The sequence below is a fragment of the Macaca nemestrina genome, chromosome 14 (assembly GCF_043159975.1).
Source record: "Macaca nemestrina isolate mMacNem1 chromosome 14, mMacNem.hap1, whole genome shotgun sequence".
In the NCBI taxonomy this organism is placed as follows: domain Eukaryota; kingdom Metazoa; phylum Chordata; class Mammalia; order Primates; family Cercopithecidae; genus Macaca; species Macaca nemestrina.
The window spans coordinates 33,227,219-33,252,860 of record NC_092138.1 but is presented as its reverse complement, the minus strand read 5'-3'; the positions used below and the strand labels follow the sequence as shown (position 1 = coordinate 33,252,860).

General features: G+C 37.4%; 1 long non-coding RNA gene across 1 annotated transcript in view; it reads left to right on the top strand.

Moving 5' to 3' along the window:
* The window catches only part of LOC105491825 (uncharacterized), a 141,350-nt gene that overhangs the window by 93,145 nt on the left and 22,563 nt on the right, over positions 1–25,642 (top strand). Inside the window, exons 2-4 of the long non-coding RNA XR_011612520.1 lie at positions 3,525–3,648; positions 15,554–15,646; positions 19,632–19,724. This is a non-coding gene — a long non-coding RNA (uncharacterized lncRNA). The remainder of the gene's footprint in view (positions 1–3,524; positions 3,649–15,553; positions 15,647–19,631; positions 19,725–25,642) is intronic.

The following is a 25,642-nucleotide window of genomic DNA, read 5'->3' as shown; positions in this document are numbered from 1 at the left end:
AGGAAGATAAATTAACTAAATAATTTGATCTAGATTAAATTTAGTTCAACCCCAAAATTTAAATTGTCCCTTGAGGCAAAGCTTAGATTCTCTGGGGGAAAAAAAAAATGTTTATGTCCTCAAATAATCTTTTGCTTCTCCTGTTCCTTTCTTTAAAACGTCATGTGGGCCAGGCGCGGTGCCTCATGCCTGTAATCGCAGCACTTTGGGAGGCCGAGGTGGGTGAATCACCTGAGGTCAGGAGTTCAAGACCAGCCTGGCCAACATGGTAAAATCCCGTCTCTACTAAAAATACAAAAACATAAACATATCAACCATCATTCATGTGGGAATTAGGCTTATTTGCAATTGTTTTGTCAAAAAACACATTCTGTAAGAATCAATTAGTCATAAGGAGTTTACAATAAAGAGTATTGTATATATTGCTATTATTATTTATAAGTTATGAGATACATATCCTTTATATCAGTAAAATTTATAATATATAGCGTGTGTGTGTGTGTGTGTGTGTGTGTGTGTGATATACACAATCCTATCTCAGCTGGTTGTTAGACATTTATCAGAGCCCAAGTTTCTTTCCAAAAAACATTCCAAGTGAGATAACCTCAAAGGCTCTTTGCATTTCTTGCATCCAGCTTAATATGTAGGTGCTGTGGGAGATATACAGTCTTTCTGTCAGATACAAATGGAAAGTTGTTTGTTTGTTTGGTTTGTTATGGGTCTGCTAGCCTATAAACCAAAGGACAATTGGTCTGCCCTCCATGTACAGCAGTGGAGAAGCAGGACTACCAAAATAAGCGCCCCTTTGGAAAAGAGAGGCTGGAAAGTGCACAGTCATCAGTTATTAAAGCACACAGTCATCATAGAAATTAGGCAATTCTGCTTGACAAGAGTAGCAAAGATTTCCTGTCTTGCCATGGGTAAGTTCCTTGGTTGGCCGATCTGGCTGAATTTGCTTATTCTCTCTGGAAGGATCTACCAGAGTCGCTTTTCCCCTCCCCTTCTGACTCTTCCCTCCGATGTGGCTTGGTAAAGATGCTCTCCCTAGGGCTATAGAGCATTCAAAGCCAACTTGCTATTGGTGTACTTTTAGTAACCAGGGACTATTTTAGGGGTTTACTAATCGTAGAGAATCTGGGGCCAGTCTTAGGAAGAAAGTTCCTTGCAAATACAGTTCCCTTTAAACTTAGAACAGTTTTGTTTTATTTGCTCCTAGTAAAGTCCGCATTTAAAAATAACAGTTGGCTGGGCACAGTGGCTCATGCCGGTAAACCCAGCACTTTGGGAGGCCAAGGCGGGTGGATCATTTGAGGTCAGGAGTTCGAGATCAGCCTTGTCAACATGGTGAAACCCCATCTCTACTAAAAATACCAAAATTAGCCAGGCATGGTGGTGGGCATCTGTAATAATCCCAGCTACTTGGGAGGCTGAGGCAGGAGAATCACTTGAACCCGGGCGGTGGAGGTTACAATGAGCAGAGACTGCACCACTGCACTCCAGCCTGGGCAACAAGAGCGAAACTCCATCTCAAAAAAAAAAAAAACAAAAAACCAAAACAGTAAATAATAACAGTCAAAAATATTATCCAGATGTGGATTTCAAGCCTGAGGAACCTCCTCTTTCTTTCATGTTCACGACTCCGTGCTCTGCCCTTCTTTCTTGCCCTGGATTCAATGGCTGTTGTCTAGAATTAGTTAGAAACAGTCAGTTCCCGGGTGGGGGGGTGGGGGTGGGGAAACAACATCCCGGATCCCATCACTACTGGCAGGCTTTGTGCCTTCTTCCAGTGGAGCACCAGTATGTAGACTGTTTGTCAATCACTGTTTATAATTGCTTCACGTTTGAAGGATGGAACCAATTGCCTTCAGGACTCTTTTCACTGTAACTTGTAGACCAAAGTCAGGGAAAAAGATTCCTTAGAAAATAAAGGTGTTTCTGCTGGGCACGGTGGCTCACGCCTGTAATCCCAGCACTTTGGGAGGCTGAGGCAGGCGGATCACTTGAGGTCAGGAGTTCGAGACTAGCCTGAACAACATGACGAAACTCTACTACAAATCCAAAAATTAGTTAGGGCATGGTGGCGGGTGACTGTAATCCCAGCTACTTGGGAGGCTGAAGCAGGAGAATTGCTGGAACCCGCGAGGCAGAGGTTGCAGTGAGCCGAGATCATGCCACTGCACTCCAGTCTGGGAGACAGGGTGAGATTCCATCTCAAAAATAAATAAATAAATAAAAATAAAGACAAGGGTGTTTCTTCTCTTCTCTGCTTGCAGCTCAAGTAGTTCTAGTCTGGTGTCATCTCTTCAGTCAGATCTGGCTGAAGGTGGTAGAGCTACTACATGTCCATATATAAAATCTTTGCCATCATTTCTCCTTATCATATAGCCTCATTTAGCCGATTAGGTGCACTGCCAGTAAAGCAGGCAACAATTAAATCAAAAGTTCTGCCACTACCTAACAAGTATCACCAGCTTTCTGACTTAAAGTCTCTAGGTGCTTATTACCCAAAGCCCCATTTCTACTTCTCCCACAATTTTAGTTTCACATTTTAGGATTACTGAAAGCATCCCACTTCTAGATATCAAATTTTGTTATCAGTTTCACATTATATTTGGCTCTGAAAGGTAGAAAATGGAAAAACAGTAGTTTGAACCTATTAATGATTTTGCTTTTTCACAAAATCAGAAGCCTAGATTCAGACCATCCACGCTGGTGCAGCACTTCACCACTGCGCCAAGCGCTTGCTCCACCTCCAGCATTATGTCCATCATTCAGAAGGTGAAAGGCAGACTACGAGGGGTACATGCGAACTGACCTAGTCCCTGTAGGAGCATTACTGAAAGCCCCTCATCCAAAATAATAGTGATAATAATGAATAATAAAAATTGAAATTTCTGGTAAAATGTATCAAGATATCACCGGAAGAGGAAATCTGATAAAGCTACACTCAGATACATTAAGTTCAGATTTTTCTGTAACTAAATGTTAATTATCTTTTTACTATAACTGGAATAATTTCCAGAGAAATCTCTGTATTCTGTTGCCAAGGGCAACACTAATGTCGAATTCTTGACTTTGGTAACCACAGTAGAACTTTTATAAGATGGGTTATAAAAACCAAAATTATCTATTGATGATTGGATAAGAGACCTGATTCAACTTTATGGTCTTATAGCAATTTCTGCATTTTATAAATTCAAAAAGAACTGCCGAGCTGGGATGCAGTAATTTCATTTTCTCTAAAATATCAATGTAATCACATAAAAGGGAAAATATCCCCAGGAGAAGTTCTCTTGCTATTAGCAGTAACATATATAAAACTCTTCTCAGAAAAGGGCTGTTAATCATGTCATTGGAAAGGGCCCCAAGAAGTCATTTATGCCATCTTGGGTAGATAAATGAGTATTCTAACCTTAAAAATATATCCAAGGAAGAAGTTTCAAACTCTTCTTCTGTTGGCTTAATTATTATAGGCACTGCCTTGGAGTGATGTTAAAAAAACACTGATGCAATTCTTTCAACAGGTATTTATTGAGCATCTACTGTGTTTATAACATAGTAAGAGAATGAGACATGGTCTTTCACGGCAAAGAGATTATAAGGGAGTTGAAGAGATAAAACAGGAAGAAGGAAGAATTTGCCACAAAGGTATGAAATGACCTAAAAAGAAATCCTGAAGGAGGGTGACTCTGTTGGGCTTTAGTAATCAGAATTTGGAGCATGAATTTCAGGAGAGAGAACATTCCCATGCATCCAATTCTTATCAAGTTCTCCCTGACTCTCATCCCTGACACCTCTCTTACCCCTACTTACTTTTGGTCTCCTTTCTTGCCTTAGTTCAAGCCTCTGTGATTTTCCACCTAAACTATTTTGATAGATGTTGAATTTGCCTCAGTTTCTCAGGTTTTAACTAACAAAGTCTTTAGCAACCCATACTCATCACTATAAGAAAGTAATCTTTAAAATATTGATCTGATGGCTTTTTCCAGGCCTGGGATTAGGGGAAAACAAAGGAAGCACTTGCCTTGAGTATAAAATTAAGTGGCCTTAGAAAACTCGGTAATCAAGATGACTAACTTTTTAATGAAACATTTTTTAAAATCAAAATTAATGCAAAAGATCCATGATGAAAATGTCAAAATTTTAAATAAAAATAAGATATGACAGTGCTGTGCCAAGCCATATTGGAGCCTGAGACAAAAGCAAAAATGTATGTTCCTAGAGCCATGTTTTCATCTGTTTTTAAAATGGTTGTTTTCCATAATATTAAAGAAACTGAAAAAATATTGAAAAGTTGAAAAATAAGTGTATTAGAACTCAACATTATTTTATCCAAACATTCTATTTTTAATCAAAAACATTATTGTAATTTTAATGCTTTGGTCTTAATAAAAAGAAAGCCATCAATTCAACATTTTTTTTTTTTTTTTTTTTTTTTTTTTTGAGACAGAGTCTTGCTTTGACACCCAGGCTGGAGTGCAGTGGTGCAATCTTGACTCACTGCAACTTCTGCCTCCTGGGTTCAAGCGATTCTCCTGCCTCAGCCTCCCGAGTAGCTGGGATTACAGGTGGGTGCCACCACGCCAGACTAATTTTCGTATTTTTAGTAGAGATGGGGTTTCACCATGTTGGTCAGGTTGGTCTCAAACTCCTGACCTCGTGATCTGCCCGCCTTGGCCTCCCAAAGTGCAAGGATTACAGGTGTGAGCCACTGTGCCCAGCCAACAATATTTTTTAAATGTCTTTCTTGTCTTGATGCCTTTGCTCATAGTACTACTTTTGCCTGGAGTGCCCTTGCCCAAATGTACATCAGGCAGATGATTATACATTTTCCAGAAATAAGCTTTTCCTGAACAACCCTCGCTTACCCTTTATTCCCCAAATCAGGCAGAATAGACCATTTTCCCTTGTGCTTTTCACTGTAGTCTGTACTTACCTCTATCAAAGAACCAGTGGCATTTCAAACATATATATTTTATTATTTGCCTTTTCTAAAATAGGACTACCTTATATACACCTGCTTATATACTACGCAGGCATAAAAAGGAATGAGATTATGTCCTTTGCAGGGACATGGATGGAGCTGGAAGCCATTATCCTCAGCAAACTGACAAAAGAATAGAAAACCAAACACCACATGTTCTCACTTATAAGTGGGAGCTGAACAGTGAGAACACATGGACCCAGGGAGGGGAACAACACACACTGGGGCCTGTCACAGGGGTTGGGGATGGAGGAGAGAGAGCATCAGGATAAAGAGCTAATGCATGTGGGGCTTAATACCTAGGTGATAGGTTGATAGGTGCAGCAAATCACCATGGCACACATTTACCTCTGTAACAAACCTACACGTCCTGCACCTGTATCCTGGAACTTAAAATAAAATAAGATTAAATTTAAAATAAATAAATAAAAAAGGCAAGTATTGCTCTTATTCATCATGGAATCCTTGGTGACTAGTATGATGTCTGAGACTCAGTAGGTGCTTAACAATATTTGTTGAATGCCTGGATTAACGGACAAACAAGGGTGAAAAAGTGATAAATATAGTCACAGAAAAGTAAGTAGAAAAGATTTGCTGGAAATGTAGAAGCTATTTTAGATAAAGCCAAACATTTATGTTTAAACTGCAAAAATTCATAGTAAATTACTACAAAATAGACATGTCAATTTAATTAGTTGGTTAATTAAATATACTTAATTATTTAGCAAGGCTAATCTGTTCACCCTCTATTGAAGGACGAAAGAACTTCAGGCAGGGAGACAAAGTAAAAGTCTATTGTAATAGTTTGTGTCTGACGTGATAAGGGTCTATAAAAAGGTGGTGGAAGAAGAAAGCAAAAGCAAAATCTGGATGAAAAGTTATGAAGAATTATTTCATTGGATTTGGTAAAGAGAAGGTGGAATGCCATAAGAAATATTTACATCACAGTACAATTTGTTCTTAAATATGACATAGCTAAAGCTTCAGGCATTGTTCAAGGCCAAGGTCCTTATCAACATCTACGGCCATTTTGTCTTTTAAGCCCTAAGGCACCATGCTATACATAGTTCCGTAAGTTTTTCATGGACCCATAAAAGTGTTTAAGACATTACAAACAAAAAAATAATCATTGACTCCAAAAAAACAGGAAAAGAAAATTGCAATGTTGAAATGAACAAGTGTTTGATTCAACCTCCACGGAAATGTTTGAAACATTAAAAATATTTTATTGGCCACACAATATTGCAAGGGAGACAGCAACATTGAAATTAACAAGTGTAAAATTAAATGTCTCTGGATTATGACACTAGGGAAACTAGTTGAGGGCAACTCCACTCAACCCATGTATATATTACATTTAATGTGGAATGAGAGCATTTTAATATGTGTAATAAAAGATAAGAAAGTCTCCAAAAGTGAGAGTTCATAGAGCCTATGAACTATCAAAACAACCTTTTCTACACTCCATGATGGTTCTTATCACAATGATCATTATCTCTGTATCTCACAGGTGGATTCTGAATGGTGGGTCAATGTCCATAGGAAATGGCTCCAATTGTCTATACTGTTTTCTAAGCATCTTAACCTGAACCCTAAATGAGAATGTAAAATGAAATACTGTATTCCTCATTCTATTTTTTCAAAGTTTATATTGTGTTAATTTTAGAAAGCAAAGTTTAAAGTGTATGTTTCAGGCTGGGCACAGTGGCTCATGCCTGTAATCCCAGCACTCTAAGAGGCCGAGGTGGGCAGATCACTTGAGGTCAGGAGTTCAAGACCAGCCTGGCCAACATGGCGAAACCCTGTCTCTACTGAAAACACAAAAATTAGCCGGGAATGGTGGCATGTGCTTGTAGTCCCAGCTACTCGAGAGGCTGGGACAGGAGAATCGATCGAACCTGGGAAGTGGAGGTTGCAGTGAGCCAAGCTCACGCCACTGCACTCCAGCCTGGGTGACAGAGGGAGACTCTGTCTCAAAAAAAAAAAAAAAAAAAAGGATGTTTCAATGTAAACAAGCAAACAAATGCTATTGATGGTAAATAATCACATAGTAAATGTTTCTCAGTAATTGGCATTTTCAGCACAAGAGGATGAGCTGAATTTATCTACAAGTGCTTATGCAATGCATCCTTTGCTTTTACCCTGCCAAGAATGGGGAAACTAGATTTGGATACAACGGATGGGAGGTATACCTAGGCTGAGCTTAGTCACTGACTATCAGAATTGTCCATAAGATCAATAACTAAGAACATTAACCAGTTCTTTAAACTGTCTTGTTGTGTAGCATCCACAAATTGCTGCTCCTGTGCCATTTTGAAAAGCCTGTTCCTAGGGACTTTGTCTTAAACAATGCAAACAATCAATTTACAGAGCACTGATCTTGTTCAAGTCCAGTTGAATTCTCACTGTGACAGTGGCAGGTATAGGTGGCATGAAGTGCCGGGAGCAGCAGTGTCTCATTGGCGAAGGCCTGGGTCCTACCTACGGAACCTCAGCAGGTGTGATTGTTACACTGGAGAACACCAAAGGTGACCTGCACTGTAATTCCACTGCAGTGAGCCTTTGTCTGTAGTAACTAAAGTCACTTCTGGAAATAGCTACTTATATACCATTTTTCAGATGAGTAAATTTTCTTTAAGCAATTGTACTGGCTGACTAGGGAAATGGAAGTTTAATTCAAAGAGAGAAAATAGGCTTTGCTTTCAAGGGGGTTTGACTCTGTAAAAAAATGTAATTTGTATTTTGAATCATTTAATTCTGGTTTTCTTTTCTAAGTTATCTGAACTAAGTTAATCTTAGGCATCAAATCGTTGGAAATACTCATTTGCTTGGTTTGTTTTATGCTGTCCCCACAAAAAGCTTACATTTTCCTAAAATACCTACTAATAGTTTGTCAGAAAGTCCATATATCCACAAACACCTGCCCTCTGCTTGATATTCACTCTTTTTCTCCCTCTTACAGATCAAACAATTAAGGCACAGTGATTTCCCCAGGGTCACACAGTTCTTGGGTGCTAAAGCTTTTAGTAGATGTTCTATTTTGTGGCTCCGGTCAAAGGATTTTTCCCAACTGGGTTTCAATGTACCCTTAGCTATTTCTTTTATTTCTTAATTCCAGTTCTGAAAAGGCCAAATAGAACTGTTCATGTTAACATTCAACAAAAACATCTGTTACAGGCAGTTACTGACTGACTAGTAATATTCATCTTCTCTGCCAGATCTAAATTGGACCTGGGAGAATTTCCACATTTGCTGGTAAACTATTAAAGGCTCCATATTGGGGCATTTTCCTGAGAGAAGAAATAGCTCACATATCTCTTCTTAATGCCTATGAAGAAAATTGCCCCCAGATGGTAGACTGTGACTTCTTATAGGAAGGAAAGGAGGATTTCACAAAAAGTGGAATGTCTCTTGCTTTGGCTAAGATGTCAGCTCATTTCCCACTGCCAAACTTAGCAACGATGTACACTTGTATCCACATATTCTGCCTCCCCTCGTTACAATGGACAGGCTGAATCCACTCACATCTAATGTCAGCCATTCCACTTGTGCGCAGAATCCCTTTCTTATTCCCCAGCTCTCCTTCTGTAGCTATTCCTTTTCCCCTGCACTATCAAATTTTTTATCTCTACTGGACCCTTCATATTAGCATACATAGAGCTATCTCTCCCATTTAAAAACAAACTTTTATTTCATATCCTCTCCAGTCATGTCTTAGTTTTCTGCTCCCTTCTTTTGTGAAATTCCTTCCAAAAGGTCATTTGTGCTTCCTGTTTTCTTCACCTTTTATTCTCTTCTCAGCCCACACAAATTAGATTGCCATCATGACAGCTCTGCTGAAACCAGTCTTAACAAGGTCGCCAAAGCCTAAGGTGACCATATGTTCTTGTTTGCCCACGACAGTCCTAGCTTACACCTATTGTCTTGGCAAAATTATTAATAATTTTTCTCTTACTCTTAAAAAACCATGGGTTGGAGTATAAATTACGTGGATAATAAATCATCCAACCTCCATCTTGCAAATCAGACTGTCACTTCTCTGTACTTCTCTTTCTTAATCTCCCTGAAGTCCTTCTTGTGGACCTTTAAATGTTGGCATACTGCCAGGCTTCCAACTCAGCTCTCTTCTCTCCTCTCCTCTCTTGTCTACCACACTCTCTCTGTAAGTTATCGCACCCAGTCCTGTGGCTTTGGGCACCATCTGTATTCTAATAATTCATGAATTTGTGCCTTCGTCTATGATCTCTTCTCTAAACTCCAGACTTATTCTGCCTATTGGAGAGTTCCACTTGTATATCTAACAGGGATCTAAACTTTAACATGTCTAAAACAGAACTTTTATTTTCCCTCCATCCTTTATTTTTTCTTCCCTAGTGCCCCCATTCTCAGTTGCTAGTTCAAATACTACGTGTCATCCTGTTAGTTCTCACTTTTCTTCACAACCCATATCCAATCTTAAGCAACTTTAATTGACTGCCTCAAAACCTATCATCTACCTGACTACTCTCCATCTCTCCTTGCATCCCCACAGTCCTGGTCACCCTCCATCCTTACTAGGAGTACCAGTGGTCTTCCTGTGTCTATTCCTGTTCCTCGACAGAGCAGCCAGAGTAATACTTTCCAATTGTGTATCAGATTATGTTACTCTTCAGATCACACCCTCCAGAGACATCCCATAGGGCAATGAGGATAAAATCTAGACTTCCTCCCATCACTTAGAAGGCCCTGTTTTCCTCCATGTCTTTGATCTCATTTCTAATCATTCTCTCCTTGCTCTCTCTGCTCTGTCCATGCACATGGCCTTTGTGCTGCAACTCAAACATACCAAGCTTCTTCCTGTCTTGGAACCTTTGACCTTGAGGTCCCCTCCACCTGGAAAACTCTTCTCTGGGCCCCCTAATGGCTTTGCTGTATCACTTCCTTCAGTTCTGACTCCCCAGTTATTATAGCACCCCCATCACTCTCAACTCTTTTACAAGGCTTCATTTTTCCCTCTAGCACTTATGATTCCTCCAAATTGTACTGCCTTTTTATATGCTTATTTTCTATCCTCCCTATCATAATGTAAGAACAAGGAATAGAACAAGGGGTTCTATCTGTGTTATTCATCCCAATATTCAGAGTTTCTAGTTTACTATGACCATATATTAGATGTTCAACCAATATTTTCTGAAGGAATGAGTCACCCAGTTTTCAACTGAGTGAATTTTGAACAGTCCTCACTTCATCAAGTATCTGCTCCCTTTGGAATTTGTGGACTATTTTGTTTCATTGTCTGCATTTTTTAGATCTGTCTAGTTGAATGATACTCCCACAGTTTGTAAACTCCCAGAAGGCAATGACTGAAGGAGCCAATTAATCTAATTTAGCCTCCAAAGAGCTGCACATCAGGGTGCCTGACTTTTTCGTGTCCGTTTTAGACAGGCAAACATATCCATGTGACTATAAAGACAATAGTGAAGGTCTCATATCTCAATAGCTCTAGACTCTCTTCCCTGCTAGTTTCTTGTTCAATCTCCACATAAATCTGAATTGGGTTTCACATCTGATTCTTTAGGTGAGGGTTGGAGTCAAAGATAGAGTGAGAAATACACATCTACTCCCCCAACTCGGAGAGATGAAAACATACTGAAACTGTCAGAAGAAGAATAGTCAAGAGTATATATTAAATCATTTATGTATGTCACATGTGGAAAAATAAAAATAACTATCTTAAACCAATAGAGATAGCTATCATAACTATATCTAAGCAATCACTATCTCCTCATCTTCAATTTTTGTCACGGGAACCTGTCTCCTTGAAGGCTAGATGCTCAGTTCTCCCAAATGAACACTTAATTCCCCCATATACCTTGCTCTAGATCACCTCTCTTAGTGGTTTATGGGAGTGTGCTCTCTTCCTGAAAGCCTAAGGCCAAGCAGTGACCCTTTTGCTGGCACTGAAGCTGGGACAAATGAAGGCCTTTGCGGATTGTGCAGAGTCATCTGGGCACATGCAGAGTTTTCACCTGCTTCATAATATGGTAAATATTGCAAGTCAACAGCTATCTAGATTGCAATATAAATAGGTTGATGATGACAAAATGTTTTAGTATGAAGACATCAGTTTAACTGAAGAAGTCATAGCTATCAGGCCTCACCATGACTAGGATGAAAGATCCTTCAAGACTGCCTGCCACTTCTTCCCTGATTCTATGTTCCCCTAAGGAACCTTCTGGCTACTAATTTGGCTTCCCAAGTATTCTGAAACCAGAAAGGAAGTGTGACTGTCCCCCAACGTAAGTTAATAATTGGTCATGTGATCTTTGCTTTTAAAATATTTATTCCTTTTAACACAGTAATTTTATTTCCTATGACACTAATAATATGGTAAAAAAACAATTTGCATAAAAATGTTTATAACAGCATCATTTATAATGGCAAAATTTTTGGAATAACAAATGTTATATATCTAAGAGTGGTTTAGTAAAACACTTGACTCATTCTTATACATGCTGTCATTAAAAACATATTTTAATGTCTACATAAAGACATAGAAAAATGCTCACAACATAACGTTGTGAGAAAAAAATAAAACTGTTTAATATGATTCAAAATTTATAAATGTTGTATGTGTGTAGGGGGTGTAAAATACTAGAAATATACCCAAATATTAATAATGCTTGCCTCAAATGATTATTTTAAAGACTGTTCTTACTCTACTTTATATTTTTCTTCTATCTTATATTTTTTGTAATTTCTAAATTTTGCATAAGTATATAATACTTTTTAAATCAGAAAACTATGCATAAATTTACATCTATTTAAATAGTATTTTAGTCAAAAATGATTTCCTTTCAGAGACATACCACTTTTTTTATACATTTTCCCCCGTCAGAAAAGTACATTTACTTTACAGAGGTCACTAAACTCTAAGATAGTTATAAAAATCATTAAGGATGGACTCCCTAAGATTATGCAGTTTTAAAATGTTTTTTAAGTGAAGGCATAAATAGCATAGTTCAGGGAACTGTAAGAATTTTCATTGTTAAGTATGATCACTGTGATGAAATAATACAATTAAAATTCTTATTCCAAATCTAATGCCCAGATGCCTATAACTCATCAGGTGCTTGAGGAGTTAATTTCCAGAAAAATGAGTAAGTAGCATGAATTGTGACATATCTATTCTCCTACCCCTCCCCCCATCTCTGAAAATATCCAGAATTTGCTTTAAAAGCTATGCAAAAATGGCAACCCCCCATACAGATAAAAAAGATCAAGGGAGGGAATGAAAGATGAAGCAGCAGATGAGATAATAGACAAGATAATTACAGAGCTTTAAAAGCCTTGGATTTATTTTTAAGATGTAAGAGCTCTATTTAGAAAAGCCCATAGCTAACTTTATGTGAATCTTGAATGAATTGTTCTGAAACATGTGAATAGTAATAAAATGAAGGAAAGAAGAGAGTTCACTTTGTTTTCTGTGCAATGACGATCCTGACTGTCCCCATGGTTAACGTGGCCTGGTGATGTTCTGTCCTTTACATGAAATGTTAATGCCACTGACTTCCCCATGGGTAGATCAGGGCTTGAGGTTTTGTAGGATAAGCTATTTCCCTCTCTCTGACTTTTCACCGTGGCCCACAAAATAAAATTGCTGTGGTTTTAAAAGAATTAAGAAGCATCTTTCTGCCTCTCTCTTGCTTCCCAATAAAGGAATAGTAACATCTCAGTTGTGAGGTCAAGAACAAATGAAACCTTTTCTGTGCTTTTATTTTTAAGCTGTTCTGTTCTCATATGGTACTTGCCCTTTTCTTTGGAATTTGGCCATTAAACACATATAGCATTCTCTCCATGCATAGACCATTCTCTGCCATGCTCTGGCCTAGAACTCTAGGCCAGAGGTCTTCTGTTTGCACTGCTTTGTATTGGATGGGTAAATAGTTACCCATGGCCTAGATGCAAGGTCTAGTGAATATGTAAAAGCTGATCTTTTGGCCTCTATCTGACTCAGTTGTCTGTTTTTAGGTGGTTCCAAATTAGGAGAGAGAAAAGAGTTTGACTACTACTTACTTCAGAAAACCCAAAAAGGCTGCATTTCCTTGAGTGGTCTTCAACTTATACTGATATGTCCACATTAGTTCAGGATGGATCTCTCACTTAGGCAACAAGATAAGGCTATATATTGCCAGTATTGCCAATCAAGTGAAAGGTTGAGGTTTAGGCCACAAAATGTATTCTAATTGGTACAATTTATAGGTATAATTTATCTGAATGTAGGGTTCTAGAAAACAAAATCTCAGCATTATTGGGAAGGATAGATTGTCTATTGATGACTTCAGGATTAGAGGAAGCACTGTGGCTTCTTGGAGAAGAGAATGAGTTAGGAATTTATTTTGAAAAAAAAAATCATTTATAAGAAAGTTTAATCTGTCGCAATCTAGAGTCCAAATCTGAGTGGCAATGTTAGGCATTTTCAGCAGGAGACTAATTTAGAACCATATTGAGTGTGTGGAGATGTAGTTCCTTAAGTGTAGGTAAACAATTTACCTTTTAAACTAAGCAGAGGGTATTATGTCACTCTTGGTCCTTCAGGAAATAGCTGCTAAGACACACGTAAACAAGCAAAGGTTTTATTGGCAGAACCGTCTGTGAGAGAAAATGGGAGACCATATGCAAGTGTGGCACTGAGTGTAGGGGAAAGAAAAAGGACAGGTTGAGTAGAAACATCTAGGTAGCAAGACTGTCAGGGAGTCCTATATCTCCCAGGAATGAGCCTGCCTCAGTATCCCTGCCCCATGAAGCCAATGGCTGGAATAACCCTGGGAAGTGTGTCCAGGCACAACTCACAGGTGTGGGGTTGAATTTCAGAATGTCCCAGCTGGGACCCTTCGTCAAATAGCTCCCTGTCATTGGGGCCTGCAAAGCACATTACCAAGGCCACCTGACCCAGGATTTAGTAACCAAGAGAAATAAAGCTAGATTGTTTTCAAAGCTGTATTTCCACCGTAATTTGCTAACAGTACTCCACCAGTGGAATATTTACTTACCTAGGAAGCAACTGATTGAGAAATTCACCATTTTTAGTATGTCATGTACATAACTGAGAAACAGTCAAAGGAAAATAATTTGCTAATGAACAAGACAAGCTCAAGGGGTATTCAGAATTTGCCAAGAATCATTCATTAGTGCCCCCACAGGTAAAGTGCGGCATACAGTATTCCATAGTTTTTTTTTTTTTTTTTAACAAGGACAGTGTTTGCTCTGAATACTAGGTCCCTATTACCTGCTAAATTTCTGAATTCCCAATATGTGGGGTGTGTGTGTGTGTGTGTGTGTGAGAGAGAGAGAGAGAGAGAGAGAGAGAGAAATGTGTGGTGTAAGACAACTGAGGAGAGAAGCAGAGAGATTTGAGATCCCTAAAGCTCAAACACATGTCAGTGTTCAGTCAATAGCTAGCTGGCACATGTGGGGCTAAATGTAAACGTATGTTTTTGGTTTAAAAAACCTTGTCCTAACTGTCAGAGGAAGAGAGGGGTCTTAAAGTTTGCTTTTAACCATCCTGAATTTATAATAGGGTGGTCATGCGAAGCAAAACATAATAAAATACATTTATCGGAAACACATTTATGTTTGTACCAGAAGAATAGGGTCATAATAATCTATCTAAAAGTTTTATGGGAGATTATTTAGGCATTTATTTTTCAAAGCTTTTGCATATTTCACATAAGCCTGTGTAATGTAATTTTTATAATGGTTCCTCAGATAAATCATTTTTACTATCACCAAGATCTTTTTTCATCTGAGTGAATGAGGATGAGGTGATGTTTCTTTGTTGTAAAGTTGAGGATCTGAAATGGTTTATAGGGCACGTCGTCATCAAATCTCTTGATTTTGCCATGCAATAGGATGGGGCACAAGTGTTCTATAAAATAGGTATGCTGTCTACCTAGTCCTGTCCACATAGAGTCACTTTCTGATCACCAAGGTAATCCAAGAGTAGAATATTTGGTCTTCAGAACTTTTCACCCTCATTTAATAGCTGTTTCTCAGTTGTGTGCCAACATTATGCCCTTCACTTCACTTGATGAAAAATATTTAGAAGTGGCTGTGTGAAACATACTGTTTCATATTGCAGGGATATTATGGAGGCCATTGTCTATTATATTAAAATATCCCCTCCTTGGAGAAATTTCTTCCATCTCAATTCTCGGAAATATTGTGTTTTCCCAGCATACCTGATAAATGCTTCCTTCCAGGCACTTTGAGTCTTGATTCTGATCATGCTTTTCTCTTCACGTTGGCCAGTGGGAGTCTCAGAGGCAAACTCACAACTCAACTTTAATCATTGTGCAGACATCTTAGTGCACATGTCTGTGTCTAAAATTTACCCATATTCTACTCTAGAAGAGTTGTTATTTTACCTTAATGTGTTTGTTTGCAGTCCATAGCAATTAGCTTTTGGAAAAAATATATGGTGTAAGTAAAACAAATGTAAAGTTTCTGGAGTTTTACAGTAAATGTAAAACCAAATCTAATTCATTTCAGATCCGCAAGAGACTTTCTTCTTTTTCTCATGATCTCTAGGACTGAAAATGACACTGTACCTCATCTCCTAGAAGAAGGCAGTTAATCAGCAACACAGCATCTTGTGATGGATCACATCTCTGTTTTACTGAAGTGAGCTGATTTTGACAATAGATATACTGACACATTCCATAAGTGCATGCTTGTGTGTGTGTGTGTGTGTGTGTGTGTGTGTGTGTGAATAACAGAAGATTTTGAGATCTATCAGGAGATGAACAAAGAAAATGGTGACATTTCACCTGGCTTCCCTCTCCTGCCTCTCCCTCCATAATTTTTTGGTCTTCCAGAGCTGAGTCATATTGACAAGTTCAATTCTCTCTAAAAGCACATCTCTTACCCTTGCATTGCCACTGACTCACGTACCTGAACTCTTTCTTTTATATGGAACATACTTTTACTTTTGAACTCTAACTCATTCCTTCATTGCCCTTCCCAGCTTGGTTTTCTTCCTAGTTTTCTTCTGTTCTTCACAGCCTTCAACAGTGAGCAAAGTAACATCTGATGCTCTTGTTACCCAGCTTTTTTTTTTTTTAGAGGCCATTACAAACTTACAGAGATAAAAATAACAATATGAAGGATGTATTGTGCAAATCTTTTTAAAAGCCTACAAAACAGCAGAAAGAAATCAATTAGAATTGCCATGGCAACTACCAACAATTTTATATGCAAGAACGAAATAAAATAAGAAAAGTAACAAAATAGAAAATGCATAAACCAATTCAAATACCATGAAGTGTTTATGAAGTAAACACTGTAGAGTGAAGCTGCATGAAAATAGATTTCATTAAGGTAAATGAAACATAGTTTAACTCTTTATTACAAGTGAGCGAGGTATATATTATGAAATAAACTATTATTGATGAACTCTTAATGATATAGTTTTTTAGTTAAAATAATTTTTGGAAAACAAGTTTACAGATCGGAAGAGTAAATTAAAATGTATAAAATGTAATTAAGAATAACATTTTTTCTAAGCATTTATTTCTTTACTTCTAAGAATACTTAAAGCTCATATATTAAATTTGATAGCTAGAGGTAAATTAAAGAAGTAGGACAGGATATGTAACTAAAATACCTGATGGAAATTAGAAAAGAACAGAATTCTAGGACATGCTCTGGATTTCTGTTCTCACCTTCTAGAGTTAAGGTATAGACTTTCTCATCCTAAATTAGTGATTCTCTATCCTGCCTGCACATAAAAATCACCTGGCTTATCCAGATCTATGTATCCCAATATTACAATGTCTGGAACCCATACCAAATCTATTACATTAGGATGTCTGCAGGTGTAATCTGGTCATTTGCATTTTTAAGGCTTTCACATGATTATATTTGCAGCCAGTGTTGGGAACCAGGGCTGAATCCATCCCTTAGCCTGCTTGCACTCTTACCTACCTACAGTATTATCAGGAAATTCAGTATCTCCCTGTTTGGATTCCTTTGTGTGGTAGGCAGAATAGAGGCCCTCCCAGTAGATGTGTTTCCTAATCCCTGGAACCTGTGAATGTTAGGTTTCATGGCAAAGGCGAATTAAGGTTGCACATGGCTTTAAGGTTGGTAACCAGCTGACCTAAAAATGGGAGAAATATCCAAGTGAGCTCAATATAATCACAAGGGTTCTTATGAGTGGAAGAGAGAGGCAGAAGAAAAAGAACTGGAGAGGCAGCAGTGTAAGAAGGACTCAGCCTCACTGCTGAAGGAAGGGATTGCGAGCCAAAATATGTGGGCAGTCCTCAGTTGCTGGAAAGGGAAGGAAACAGATTCGCCTCTAGAGTCTCCAGAGGGATGTGGCCCTAACTACACCTCTATTTTTGCCCTGTGAGACCCAGTTCAATCTTCAAACCTACAGAACTGTAAGATAATAAATTTGTATTGTTTTAAGCCACTAAGTTTGTGGTAATCAAAGCAGCAAGAGAAAACAGATATACCTTGTCTCCATAAATTATCCCCAAAATCCTGGGTCTTATGTAGTCCAAAAACATCAGTACAACTTAAACATCTAAGATGTTTTTCACGCTCCTCCCATGTTGCTACTGTGAATATGCCCTTTGCAGTCCCATGGAAGATTCTTGGTCACTCTGAAATACTGCCTCACTATCCAGATTCCCATTCAGGCCTCTGCAGTCCTTTCAGAGATACAGCTCCTTCCATTTTAATCTCAGCCAAAAGTTCCCTAGAGTTTTTCTTTCTCAGATTTTCCAGCGGCCTCTCTTCCTTTCAGGAATCTAGTCACGATTTATGTAACTTTCACTTTTCTAATCTAAAATATAAGCTGCCTGATGATACCTCCTTTTCAGGGTGAAAGACAACTTGTTTCAAGAGGCAGCTTCTATGTCGCCTATCCTCCGTAATCGCTAGGTACACTGGCTTTCATCTTACCATTACCGTGTCCTGCACCTACATCTGGAAGTAGAGTTCATTTCAATGGTGCCAGGACTTCTTCTTCTCCCTTCTTCCCAAATATGAGTTCCAAAGTTGGTTATCTGGCATGTCCCTTCTCATATAGAGTCAAAAACACAAATCAGTTCATCTCTAGGAGAGCATTCTATCATATGTGATCTCCCACTCTAACCTGAGAATCACATAGGCTCACAATTAATGTGAAGAAACCACAGTTAAACTGTTCTTATTTTTCACAGGATCTTTTGGATCCTAAACTGTGTTTATATGTCTGCCAGCCTGGGATGAGCTAGAGAGGTAGTGGAAGGACTATCGAAACTTAAGAAAGACATCACCACCATTGAAGACATTACTCAGAAAATAACACTGATGATTCCACGGTGACATTGTGGCATCCTGTGCACATTGGTAATCTCACCTTTCACCTAGTCACTGCACTGGAGTTCATCTCCATCCACATGACCATTCAAAACTCTATGAGGAAACACTTGATATTCACTGTTAATGGCGATGTGCAAGACTGTACCTGAAATTTAATTCTTCTTACCACTTTGCTTTCCTCTGGAGAGAAAGCACCAGATGTACCTCTAATTCTGTCCTAACACAGGGATAGCTGTGTGTTCAAGCATAATGATGCTATTTTACAGTTGCCCCTACCTTGAAATAAAACATAATCAGTAAGGAATTCTTGAAAGCCAGTAAGTGGAAATAGCAGAGTAGACGTATTGATATAGTATATGAGGAGCACCTGGTAGAAGGGCAGTGGGGTGGGAGGGGGGAATGGGAAAGAAGGAGAGAGCAAAATTATGAGCGAGATAGATTGAGTGCAAACTGGTGAAAGCATGAAATTTATGTTTATTATTCTTTTCCTTTTAAGTTCCAGGATCAGGGATTTTGTTGTGGGTGGAAACTGTACTGGGTTATGATATGTAAATTATATTTCAATAGAGCAGTTAATTTTTCAAAAGGCACTGGGTACCTGTTTCAGCTTTAGATCCAGTGTTTCCTGTAGGTTGAGAGGTGTCCTGGAATCCCAATCCAATTTCAGGAGAAAGAGGTAGCTTAATGAGACTGGAGGAGTGGATGCATTCTGTTCTTCACTCCTGTCACTTCAGCCAAGTGATATGCACTACTGTTTAATTTAATCCATTCTGTCTCCTAGAACAGGCAAAGCTTATTTAATGCCATGCAAAGTGTTTACCAATGCAGGAATCAGCTCCAAAAGTGAATATTTTAAAGTCCCTAATGGGCCCTGCTTAGAACTAAAGGTTACAAAGGAAAGCATTTTATTTTGATTTTCTCTTCAATATTGAGGTGGCTAATAAAGGTAAATGTTGTGATGCAAATAAATTAGAATCCTGAGTGTCTTTGTAAAGCCAACAGAAAACATGGAATCCTTGTGGGGAAAATTACATAAGTAGGTTATGAGCTCTGGAGTACTCTAAATGAATAAATAGTGTGCTGGGGAGACTGTATACACATAATACATGTTGAGAAGTTCACATATGTTCTGTATAATGATTGGTAAATATATAAGACTCTAACAACAACAACAGCAACAACAATTCAAAGAAAAACATATATACATGCCTTCCTAAAGTTAGCAGATTAAAAACATAAGATCTAATTGTTCTTTTTTTTTTTTTTTTCTTTTGTGTGGTTTTTATGTTGACATCAGGAAAATACATTGCAGTGCTTTTGGTGCTATGCAGGCCTCAGTTTGGGGGCTAGCTCTACCACAAACCGAGCTTTTTGAACTTTTTGACCCTGGGTAAGTTATTTTATCTTTCTAAATCCCTGTTTTCTTATAAGCTTAAAAGTATGAATTAAAAAATACCATGAGTAGTTATTGGTAAGAAATAATATAGGCAATAATAGTACAAATAAAAAAATACCATGATTAGTTATTAGGAAGAAATAATGTATGCAAAGTACCTTGTACATAATTTGTGCTTATTAAATGTCAGTCTCCTCCCTTCCCTTTAATAAGCCTGTTGTGCCTAATAACAACTGGAAATCAGTCTTTGGTAAAAATATGAAAGGAACAGAGAGGAATGAAAGAATTTGAATGGGCCAGGAATGTAAAAGATGGTAAAATTTCCTTAAATTGTGGGGCAATTATAAATTGATTTTTCTCAATATCCTTCCATTGTAGCTAATAAACTCCTTTTCATATTTGTATTTAGAGATACAGAATATCCCAGAAAAGAAAACAGGACGAAATTAAGTGCATTTAAGACCATCTTGAGAAGGCTTGCCATTCAGAAAAGCAAAATAAGTAAAACCCTAAAGCAGTGATGTTTGAAGTGTGGAACATAAAATCAATATAATGGTCTCAAACAGCGTTTTAAAAAGTTAAATAGAGTAGAATGGAACATTTCAGAGTGCATCAAATCGAATAAGGGTAAGCTTTATTCCATGAAACTATTATTTCAGATACACACACATACCATGCATGTGTGTGTATCAGGTCACAATGTAAAAGGTATTTCTTACTGTGGGTTGTAAGGAAAGAAAAATATTTAAAAGCCACTGTTCAAAAGGGAAAGAAATAGCTATGTTCGTTTTCAATAAATTAGATTCTCTCTTGGCCTTGTTCAAAGACATGGTGTCATGGCTTTTAGGGGATGTAGACTTCTATCTCAAGATTCTTGTTCTTGAGTCATCTCCAAACGATTCACATTATTTCAGATCATGATGTACTTTTGTCAATATTTCCACATATTTCATCAGGAAAATATATACGAAGTATTATCAAGTTGAAGTAACAAAAAATGTAAAAGGATATTTTTATTTTCTTCAGATTCCTGATAGCTACTCCGAAAGATAGTAACAAAAAAATATTATGAGACAGGAAATACCAGATAAACTCACTCTGCTTTTTTCTAAAGAATGTTTTCTGCCAGGTGCAGTGGCTCACACCTGTAAATCCAGCATTTTGGGAGACTGAGCCGGGTGGATCATGAGGTCAGGAGTTCAAGACCAGCCTGGTCAAGATGGTGAAACCCCATCTGTACTAAAAATACAAAAATTAGCCAGATGTGGTGCACCTGTAATCACAGCTACTCTGGAGGCTGAGGCAGAGAACTGCTTGAACCCAAGAGGTGGAGGTTTGCAGTGAGCCGAGATCACGCCACTGCACTCCAGCATGGGCAACAGAGTAAGACTCTGTCTCAAAAAAAAAAGAAAAAAGAAATTTTTCTAAGTCATCCAATAGCTGTAGATCAATCAAAGCATTTAAGTGCATAGATAGATGTAAGATATTGCAAAGGAATTGACTCAGAAAGAGACTGGTCTTGGTTAAAAAAGAAAACAAAACAATTGGGCTATATAGGAGCTAATGCCTAATTAACTCCTACTCTGGGCCTAACATTCCATCAAGTGCTGTAACATAATTATTTTATTTAGTTCTTAAGCAAAGGCAGGTAGTAGATATTCCCATTTTACAGGTGAGAAAAATGAGCCTCTGATTGGTTACTACCCCAAGACACCCACAATCCTAAACCACATCTGTCTGCATAATTCCAAGGCGAGATGTATCTGCCCCACTTTTTGTCGAAGCACCTGTCCTTCAAGTCCTGCTCCTTGCCCTTTTCCTGCCCTTTTGCCCCGTGGAAACCATTCCTTCACTCCTGTTAGTGCTTCATGCTTTCTTCCCATCAGACCTTATTTTCCATATTAAGTTATTTATGTCAAAATGCACATAATGACATTGCTTTGCCTCACATTTATAAAAGGAATCAAACCTTTGGCTACATAGACTCCTCCAAGATGGAATTTCAAACATCAGGGAAAAGGTCCAGGAAATTTTAGGGATGGGAGGTGGGGGAAGAAGAAAGGGAAAGGAGTATATTATGATGCTCTTATATCTTACCAATGCAATGTTGTTCATTGCATAACAACTTTTAATCCCTCTTCAGGACCCCCATGACTCTCCTGTGTGCTTTGCATTCCATATCTGTTCAAGTCCAGTCTGCTTTGCTTACATGCTGAGGTTTTTCTTGTTTAAAACTGAAACAAATTACAGTTAAGTAGGCCACTAAAATGTTTTTTAAACTATCAATTTGGCAGACACCTCATTTTCTTCTGCCTCTGTAATTCCATTCTGTACACCAATGAATGCACACACGAAAAGTGACTGGCAGATAGAATTTAGAATCCATGAAAAGAAGTAACCATTGTCTCCCTTCTACCAGAGCTCAGGTTCTTTATTGTAAAGTTGATGTTTGGTCCTTAGATTTTCAGGCCACAGAAGCCCAGTTCTACCCACAAATAAAGGTACTAGGGCCCTCCTTCTTCACTTCACCAGATGTCAGGATTCTCTTTTGGTCTTAGTGGTTCTGGTTGCTCCTTAAAGGTAGCCACATGGTAATGACTTATTAAAGATGGTTGGATGAGACAGGCATTGAGTGCAGACTGGGCAAATTCCCACACAATTAAAGTCATGTCGGTATCAGCACAGGCATCTGGGTGTAGGTTTATAACATTTCCACTAATGCAAAGTCATGAGGACAATCTCTTATATTATCATCTGGAAACAATGTTGTCTTGCCTTTGACATTTAGGTCTATAATTTGTCTATAATAATTAACTTACTTATGTTGTAAGGAAGAGGTAAAATTTTATTCTTTTTTTCCATTGAATATCTCTTTGATCCAGTTCCTTCTATTGAAAAGACTATCTTTTCCCTTCCTTCCTACATTGCCTCTTTTATCCAAATTCAAGTGTCCAAATATATGTGTGTCTGTTCATTGACTCCCTCTGTCCTGCCCTCAGTCTGTCTAGACTTATGCCAATGCCATACTCATTGGATATCATATAGAATGAGTCCCCTGACTTTGTTATGCATCTTTAAGAAAATCTTGGCCATTTTTAGCCTTTTATATTTAAAAATAAAATTTTAGAATCAGCTTATCTAGTTCTATTAACCAATCTGTTGAGAGTTTCACTGAGATTCCATTGAATCTATATATAAATTTTGAAAGAATTATAATTTGAATAATTACATTTTCAGTTTCCAATATATATGTTCATAGGATACCTCTCCAGTTACCCAATATATAGTTTTTTTAATCCCTCACCCCTCTCCCAACCTTCATCCCCAAGGCCTCAATGTCCATTGCATCATTCTTATGCCTTTGTGTTCTCTTAACTTAGTTCCCATTTATAAATGAGAACATACCATCTTTGTTTTCCATTCCTGAGTTACTTCACTTATGATAACAGCCTCCAACTCTACCCAAGTTGCTGCAAAAGACATTTTATTCCTTTTTATTGCTGAGTAGTATTCCATGGTGTATATATACCACATTTTCTTTACCCACTCATTAGTTGATGGGCACTTATCCAATCCTTTATTTTCTTTGTTGCTTTGCTACACCAGCAAGTTATGTTAAAAAGCATAATGTTGAAAAGAGAGTATGTTTGCCCTCTTGTTGATCATAGAGGACACACTTTCAATTGTTTATTCTAAGGATGTTATAAGGATTTCTTTTCTTTCTGCTTCTTTTTTTTTTATTACAAATTTTTATTATGAATAGTAACCAATCAGAGGCTCATTGAAATTTGATGATATTGTACCTTATATTCCCGGGAAGATATAACCTGGTCATAATGCTTTCTTATATTTTATTTAAAACTTTTACATCTATATTCATGAATGAAAGTGACTGGTAGCTTTTCCTTCTGTTATTGCATTTGTTAGCATTTCTTATCAAGATTATGCTAGTCTTACAAAGTGATTTTAGGACTGCACCCCGTTTTTTAAAGTTTTTAAACCTGTAATAATTTCTTCCTTAAAGTTGATAGAACTTACCATTGAAACCATCTGGGTGGGTTTAGAGTTCTATTTGTGGAGAGGATTTCAATCATCGAGTCAATTTTATGGGCCTGTTCACGTCTCCATTTCTTAAATAAGTTAATTTGCCTAAGAATTTCTCCATTTCATCTAAATGTTTAAATTTGTTGACATAAATTCACTCATCGCATCCTCTTTTCATGTCTTTTTAATATCTGTAGAATCTGTAGCAATATCCGTTTTTTCATTCTTGATATTGATTAATGGGCCTTCTTTCTCCTTTTCTGGATCAATTCTGCTAAGGCTTTATCTCTTCTATCAACTTTTCCAAGGAACTAACTTTTGGCTTTGTTGATCCTCTCTATTGTATGTTTATTTTAATTTTTTAATGTCTGCCCAAATCATTATTCATTTTTATTTCTAATTTCTCTGGGTTTGGTTTGCTGTTCTTTAATAATATCTCTACAAGGATGCTTAGATCATTGATTTTTTTTTTAGCCTTTCTTCTCTCTAACATAATTAAGTACAGTACTGCATTAGCTGCTGTCCACAAGCTTTGATTTGTTGTATTTTTATCACCATTTAGTTCGAATTATTTCTAATCTCCATTGTGATTTCTTTTACCCATTAGTTATTTAGAAGTAAATTTCTTCATTTCTAGATTAATTTGTATTAATATCTAGTATAACTTCATTGGATTAGAAAACATATTCTACTGAGAACTTTGTGACTGTGCAAGCTTGAAAAGAGTAAGTTTTCTGCAGCTGTCTCTACTAGGTCAATTTTGTTAATCATGTTATTTAAATCTTGTATGTTCCTTCTTTTTTGTTTTATTTTTCTATAAATTACTCAGTCATAATAAAAATATCTCACTATGATTGTGGATTTGTCTATTTTTCATTTAATTATGTCAATGTTTCCCTCACATATTTTGAGGCCCTGTTATTAGGTGTGTGCAAATTTTAAATTGTTATTTCCTCATGGTAAATAGGACATTTTATCGTTATGTAGAGATGTATTTATCTATAGAGCTTATTATACATTAAATATACATATTATATATTTATTATATAAAAAGAGTGTATTAGTATAGCTATAGCTGATTTCTTTGGGTTGGTGTTTAAAGGATTATTTTTTTCTTTTTACTCTCAAATTTTCTATATCCTTATATTTTAGATAAGTTTTTATAAACAGTACATAATTGTGTTTTCTTTTGTTTTCAATCCAATTTGCACTTTTTGCTTTCAAATTGAGTTTTTGATCCTTTTATATTCAATGTAATTACCGATATATTTGAGTTAAATTTATCATCTTATTTTGTGCTACTTATCCCAGTTGTTCTATTTGGATTTTTTTATCATTCCAATTTTTGTCTGTACTATCTTCACAGTTGTAATTTTTCAATTTTTAAAGTAATTTAACTGCAAGTAACAACATTTTTTTTTTGTTTTGTTTGTTTGTTTGTTTCTTTGTTTTTTTGTTTTTGTTTTTTTTGGCCATATCAAACTTCGGTGTTAATTGAAAACCCTTCCATTGCTCGCTGGCTTCCTTTGTTACTATTGAGAAGTCAGTTCTTAGTCTAACTGTTCTTCCTTTGAAAGTAACTTGCTTCTTTTCTGATGCTTTAAGATTTTTGTCTCTGTCTATTGTTGTCTGAAGTTTTACTACAAAGTCTGGGCGTGAGTTTCTTTTTTTTTTTTTTTCAAGACGAAGTCTCGCTCTGTCGCCCACGCTGGAGTGCAGTGGCTGGATCTCAGCTCACTGCAAGCTCCGCCTCCCGGGTTTACGCCGTTCTCCTGCCTCAGCCTCCAGAATAGCTGGGACTACAGGCGCCCGCCACCTCGCCCGGCTATTTTTTTGTATTTTTTAGTAGAGACGGGGTTTCACCGTGT